The sequence below is a fragment of the Apium graveolens genome, chromosome 6, assembly GCF_009905375.1.
Source record: "Apium graveolens cultivar Ventura chromosome 6, ASM990537v1, whole genome shotgun sequence".
Taxonomy (NCBI): domain Eukaryota; kingdom Viridiplantae; phylum Streptophyta; class Magnoliopsida; order Apiales; family Apiaceae; genus Apium; species Apium graveolens.
Window position 1 is genome coordinate 35,899,648 of NC_133652.1, and position 7,377 is coordinate 35,907,024.

Here is a 7,377-nt window from a genome sequence, read left to right on the forward strand (position 1 = left end):
CTTTGTGTAGGTCTAGCAAAATCATAAAATTTGTATATTGTGTAGAGATCATATTTGTTCATGATTATCATATATATTAACACATTCTTTTATTAAGTTCCTCTGTTTACACCCTATCAAGATTTGATGATCCAGCCTCTTGGTGGTTGTTTTCCTAAACACCTGCATCACATAAACCGGGAAAATGTCACATGTGTCATGTGGCCATTGTTTTTACCAAAATTTGTGGGTTAAATGCTAAGATTGATTATGTTTATGATTAATTCTACCACGAACCTTGATGTAAACGAAAATAAATAAAAGTAAATGAGACGGGGAATTGTTGACGCGAAAAACCCGTGAATGGGAAAAAACCGCGGGTGGGAATGTGTAACCAACCAAAATATGATCCACTGATCTTTTGAAGATGTGTTACAAGAGATTGAATTATGCTACTATGAATACAATTTTATTTAGAATCAAGGACAAGATACTCGAAGTTATGTTGATCATGAGTCGAGGTGTTCTTCTCCTATCTCTCGGGTATGTGCCGGTGTGTATTTGTGTTGTTCATACTCCTCCTCTTATCCTCTTTGCTTTCCTTCTTTTTCTCCAACCTCCCCTCATTTTTCTCTCATTCAAATCGTTGCTGTTAATCGTGGAGATAAGCTTACCTATTCTTTCTCCTACTTATCTGGAAACTGCTAGACTGAGTCCTACTCCCAGGCATCGGCTTCTTCTCCTAATGTTGTCTAAGACGATCTCTTACTCTTCTCGTCTTGACATCCTGTCCTGTAAATGTCGTGATCCCCTCTGGTCATGTCCAAAATTCCATACATAACAGCCATTGAAGTATATAAATCTCGGGTTAAATATCAAAGTGGTCACTCAACTGAAGTTCATATATCAGTTTAATCATCAAACTTAACGGGGTATCATTTGGATCACTAAAGTAATAATAAATATCAAACGGATACCTCAAAATATGTGCTCGAGAATTAAAATTTATTTTATGGAGTTCTAAACATTTTTTTAAAATCTTATTACAACCAAATGAAAAGTTATGAATTCATAGTATTTTAGATGATTTTTTGAGATTTTTAAAAATTTATCTACTAATTATTTTTATTTAAATAAAGCAAATGACTACAAAATTAAAAATAAATAGTAGATAAATTTTAAAAAATCTTATTATATTATAGAAAATACTAGAATTCATACATTTTCATTTGATTGTAATAGTATTCAAGAAAAATATACAGAACTCCATAAAATAAATTTTAATTTTCGAGCGCATATTTTGAGGTATATGTATGATATTTATTATGACTTTAGTGATTCAAATATACCCCGTTAACTTATGATTAAACTGATATATGACGTTCAGTTAAGTGACCACTTTGATATTTAACCCTATAAATCTCATAAAAGGTACAAAAGAGTTCAACCACGGTAACAAGCATTTGTTGAATTATCACTGACACTCACCCGTGCCAGAAGACCTACCCGTTTTAACACAAATATCTCTTTTTTGGGAAAGAAGCTTTTTCTAACACAAAGTTGTGGACGACGTACATTATATCTTGAGCTTTCCATCAACTTACTTTGCCAAAAATGGATTCTTTCCCAGTTCCACTTCCAATTATAGATATTTTAAAGTTTTGTCTCGAACGATATGAAATTTTCAAATTTGAATCGCAGAGGTTCTTCGACTTTTAACACTAGCATAGATAATATATATGTAAAATGTGGCTTACTGACTTTCACGTTCATGTATGGGCAACCTCCCAACTTGCAATATGCCAAGCTGAAAGAACAAAAAAACTGAACAGAATTGACACGATGACCTCCTGTTTTTGTAAGAAATATTTACAAATAAAAAATACTTGTATAAATAAGAAAACTGCTTGGCGAGTTGGCGTCTATTTAATAGTCAAATTTGTTTTTTCAAATTTTTTTAAAGTGATAGATGTATAAGTTGATAGTTTTATATTTTTAACTATGTATATAAATTTTAATACATATGCTTAGAAATGTAACAAGAAGTTTTTATTTTTTATTTTTGAATCAAAAATGTAACAAGAAGTTAATTTACATAAAAATAATTATTCCCTCGGTCATTTTCAATTATTTACGATTCTGAGATAGTACCCGGCATTTATTTTAAAGTGTATAAAAAATATAATTATGTAACTTATTTTTTTAATTCTTTTTTCTGAATAAAAGTTAAATAATTTAATTTTTATTTAGACGGCTGTTAAATAATTGAAAAGTACGGAGAGCAATTAGCTTCACACTCACACTCCCTGTCTTGAATTAAGGGTTTTGTCTCCCGGCTTATAAGCCTTATTTATATCAGACTATTTTTCAATCCAACTAATAAAAGTTGAATGTTAGTAATTACGTACATTTTCTCAATTTATTTTAATTTTTCACTTTTTTATTAATTTTATTTTTTAAATATATATTTTTAAATATTAAGTTAATTTAAAAGTCATGAATTAAGATAATCATATTTAAAAATTATTTATTTTAGTTCATTTAAGTTAAAAAAAATTGACTTATTAAGTAAAATTAACCAAACACTTATTCATCCACTTTTTATTTTTAACTTACTTATTAATTTTAAATTATAAATTAATTATTTTAAATTTTCCAAGCAGGCACTAAATTGTTCATGCATTCCCACTTATAAATTCAACCATATATACTGTATTTCTTAAACTAGAGTACTAGCTGACTCATGGCTTAGAAATATCGTCAGCGTGGAGTGAGTATGGGCAGTTTGGCTGCCTTATAACAAGTGACTTATTCACCGGTAAGTTTATAAGTTTACAAGTATTTTACTATGAGTGTTTGTTAACCTAATTTATAAGTTAAATTTATAATTTATAAGTAAATAAATTGAATATTAGTAATATATTTTTTTCTCAATTTATTTTGTTTTTTTATCTTTTTATTAACTTTTTTCTCAATTTATTTTAATTTTTTTATCTTTTTATTAACTTTAATGTTAAAATATATATTTTTAAATATTTTTGTAATTTTAAATTCACAAATTAAGTTAATTGTATTTTAAAATTATTTATTTTAATTTATTTAAATAAAAATAATTCTGAATTTTAAGTAAAATTATTCAAATATTTATATAACTTATAAATATTTATCTATTTATAACTTATAATGTATAAGTCACATATTTATTTTAAGTCGTAATTTAGTTATTTTAAGATTTACCAAACAGACAATATGAGCATGTTTGAGAAATCTTAAAATAAGTAATTTATGATTAAAATGAATAAGTGACTTACAAGTAATAAGTAAATAAATACTTATAAGTTATATAAGTGTTTGGATAATCTTACTTATAAATTATAATTTTTTTTACTTAAATTAATCAAAAATACATAATTTTTAAATTTAATTATCTTATTTCCTGAATTCTAGATTAGATTAATATTTAAAAGTATATTTTTTAAAACTTAAGTTAATAAAATGTCGAAAAATCAAAATAAGTTGAGAAAAAGTATGTGAATACTAACATTAAACTTATTAGCTTATAAGTTAAAAATCTAATTTATAATTTGCATCTAGAAACACTCGACCATAAGTAGTTACGGTCTTATTAGTGAATAAGCCACTTATATTTTTGTCCCAAACAAGCCCTATATGTTTTGCCACAACACATCGAAATATTATATAAAATTTGGCTTTTAAAGCTCGATTACATAAAATTGGAATTAGCGTTCTTCTGTGTATTTTTCCATTCTTTTCTTGGTAGTTTGATTTCAATTGTCAATATTTACGTTTCTATGACGACGTTTATGAAATTATAAAATATAAGTAGCCAGTACGATCAATTATAATGGCCATTGACCATAAAAATGACGACCCGACGTACACGTCCCCGGAGCAGACATTAATTATTTATTATTATATAATATATAATATATAATGATGCCCCTAATAAAAGGAAGACGCCTGCATGTGAAACCAATCTAACAAAAACGGAGTAAAAAGAAATGGATCCCCCCGTTCTCTGGATGTCTACGTCAATTTTATATATTTCAAAAATATAAGAAATTTATAGTATAAAAAAACTATTTATTTATGTTCATTAGTATTTTACTACCTATATTTTATATATTAAATATTTATTGATCCTATTAATTCACCCAATATTTTAAATTTTTTTCATAAATTACTCCTTCCGTCCTTCCCAATTGTTATCGTTTCTAAAAGAGTGTCCGACACACATTTTAAGATAAATATAAAGTATAGTTCTATAACTTTTTTAAAAAATTTATTTATTCTGAATAAAAGTATAATCATTTTATTTTTATTCAGAAAAAAAAATTTAAAAGAAAAATAAAAATATATTTTATATTTATCTTAAAATAAATTTTTTCAAAAATAATAATAATTGACCGGGACTAAGAAATGACTATATATTTTTTTAAATTTCTTGTGACACCTCATGCCTCAGGTGTACACTAACGGGTGAGACTGACATAGTAGCATATATATTGGATCTCCCGCGGCTTTGGATCCGCGACACATTAGATAAAGTGTTTTTTTGCATATATATCACCTCGCCTTTACTCGGTGTTATGCTCGACAAATGTGCCGTCCAGTGTTGAATCCCACTGTACTGTATGGTGATGTCGACTTGAAGAAGACCAAAACCAGATATACCAGTGATTGTAACGGAGTAGTATTATGCATGGGGTAAAAAACGTAAATCGGAACTAAACGGGAGCTGACTTTCTAACGCTAAAACGGCCGCTTAATTGGTTTTAAAAAAGGACCATTAAACGGATTATATATAATTATTTTATAATTTTATCTTATTATTCATAATTAGTATATACTTTTCATTAATAAGAAAAATATAATGAAATTAATAAAATATGTTGATGAAAATACTCGAATCTTGAATTTTTAATAATAGTTTAGAAAATTAATTTCACAATCATCATTTGTAAAAATGGAGCTTTTTTGTTTATTTTATTTATTTATTTTAATTCACTCGCTTAATCACGTTTAATCCGATTTTGAACCGCTTAATCCGATTTTTACCGGCTTAAACTTCACTAAACATTTAAAAAGCCGATTTTACTTTAATCAAGACGTTTACATCCTACTTCCGCTTAATTGGCCGCTTAAGCGCCCACTTAATGCCCTTTTTAGAACAACGATATTATGTAACAAGAATATGTTGAACGATATTATGTAACAAGAATATGTTGAACGATATTATGTAACAAGAATATGGCCTACATCCAAGTTCCTATGTCAACTATCATAGAGAATGTATTATATCAACTTTAATAAAAGAACTTCCAATCTTTTCCTTGATTACAAATATAGCACCTGAAAGATACCCTTTCCCAAGCTAACATTGCTACATAGCTCACTGCTATTCCTTAGCCTTCTAACTACCTTGTTATACTTTGAAATCAAGCTTTACCACAACCCAGCACAAAGTTGATATGAATACACGAGTATAAGAATAAACAAATTGATTTACAACTCAAACTATATCTTGTTCGACTGGATTTGTATTTCGAGAATAATGAACAAGAGAGTGTTTCAGATGAAGAGAATTAGACATGAAAGTATTATCCTGAAATCTGAAATACTAGATTTGTATTTATAGATAAAGTCTAATAGATTTTGTTTTCAAACAATTGATGAGATAAACGTTATCAATAACGGTTTTGAAAATATTTGAAAGAGTCCTGAAGATAATAACCTGTTGGAGTCTTTGAAAAGGATAAACTTAGTTAAAGATAATTATTTGAAAGATTCAAATTACGTTTAAGATAAGGTTTGTTGAGAAGAAATTTATATCCAGTCAAACTAAGATTTACATTAAAAAAACTAACAACCCTTATCTGCTAGAAAGTCTCTGAAATCGCAGTCTTGTTTCTGTTGAATCATTCTGTTGTAATAATCTCATTCTGTTGTATTTGTTTCATCATCAGAAACTTTACAAACTAACAATCTCCCCCTTTTATGATGATGACAAATTTCTCCCCCTATCAAAATCCACTTAAATCCATGTAGAAGAAAATCAGTAACAATAGAATCTATAACATATATAGCATGAATGCAATAGTGCGAATGAGATAATCAAATTAAGACAACTAAATGAGACTAAGATATGTTATGAAAGAATGAGATAAAAAGTATAAGATATAATGAGACAATCAAAAGAGACAATCCCAATTATATAAAACTTAATAAACCAACTAAAGAACAACCCACCCATTCAACTAGGGTGTCCAGTTGTCTTTCACAAACATCCAAAATCATTCAAACCAACATATAAACATAGTCTGAAGCAAACAAAGTCTTAAAGCACTTAGTTTTAAAAACCAAGAAACACATTTAAACAGGATTCCTCCCCTTCATCATCGTAAAAGGGATCAATCTGAGTCATCTGAAGAAGATAAATCAACCCGAGTCTTCCCTTTGTCCTTGCCAGAGCCTGAAGCCTTATCCTTAGCAGATGGAAAAATTGGTGCAGATCATCAATATTCAGAAAAGATCTTGTCGAATGCATCATGAGCTGGTGCTTTGCCGTCTCTTTCTCGAAGCCATTCAAAGATCTTTTCCTTGTATTCGTCCCTTGTCAAACCAAAAATAGAGGGTGGAGGGATGGCAGGAAGAGGAAAATGAGCAGTAATCTCCTCCAACGTGCAATCACCGATCCAATCACGCTTCTTGTGCCAGTACATTTTTTCTTTGTCCTGCATAGCAGACAGCTGCTGTGACACAAACTTGGTTTCAGAGCCCAGCTTGAAGAACAACTTCACAAATTCTTTTTCCCAGGCATTTTCCGAGGATACCATACCCTCTTGAAGGGTTCCGAACTCAAAATCCAAAGTCTTAGAAAGCTTAACATCATGAGTATGCAAAACGAACAATTTGGCATTAATCGAATCCAGAGAAGAACAAAAAAATCTCCGAAATAATCTGAAAGAAGCATGCATCATACTAACCTGTGAGGTTAGTAAACCAAGAGTCTCAACAGAAGTAAAATGTTGATTAAGATTAGCCAAAGTGGCAGAGTTCTCATTTAATTTAATCAACAATAAATTGAGCAGAGTGTTTGTGGGTTGATCGAAGGGGTCAGACGCATAGTTGGGGAATTTAGGAATACCACCGGCATTCTTATGAGTTTCATCAAAAAAACAACTCATTTGACTCAGACACAATCAAATTATTTGTAGTTAACACTGACAAATCAAACATAGTGCTAAGCTTCTCAGATTTAATAGAAGCAACAGACACACAGAAATACCGAAAAAGTTTAGACAACAAAGTTGGATAGGGCAAATGCATCGACTCGTGAGTCGAGCAGTGATGCATATTTTTTATTATTAAAGAAGA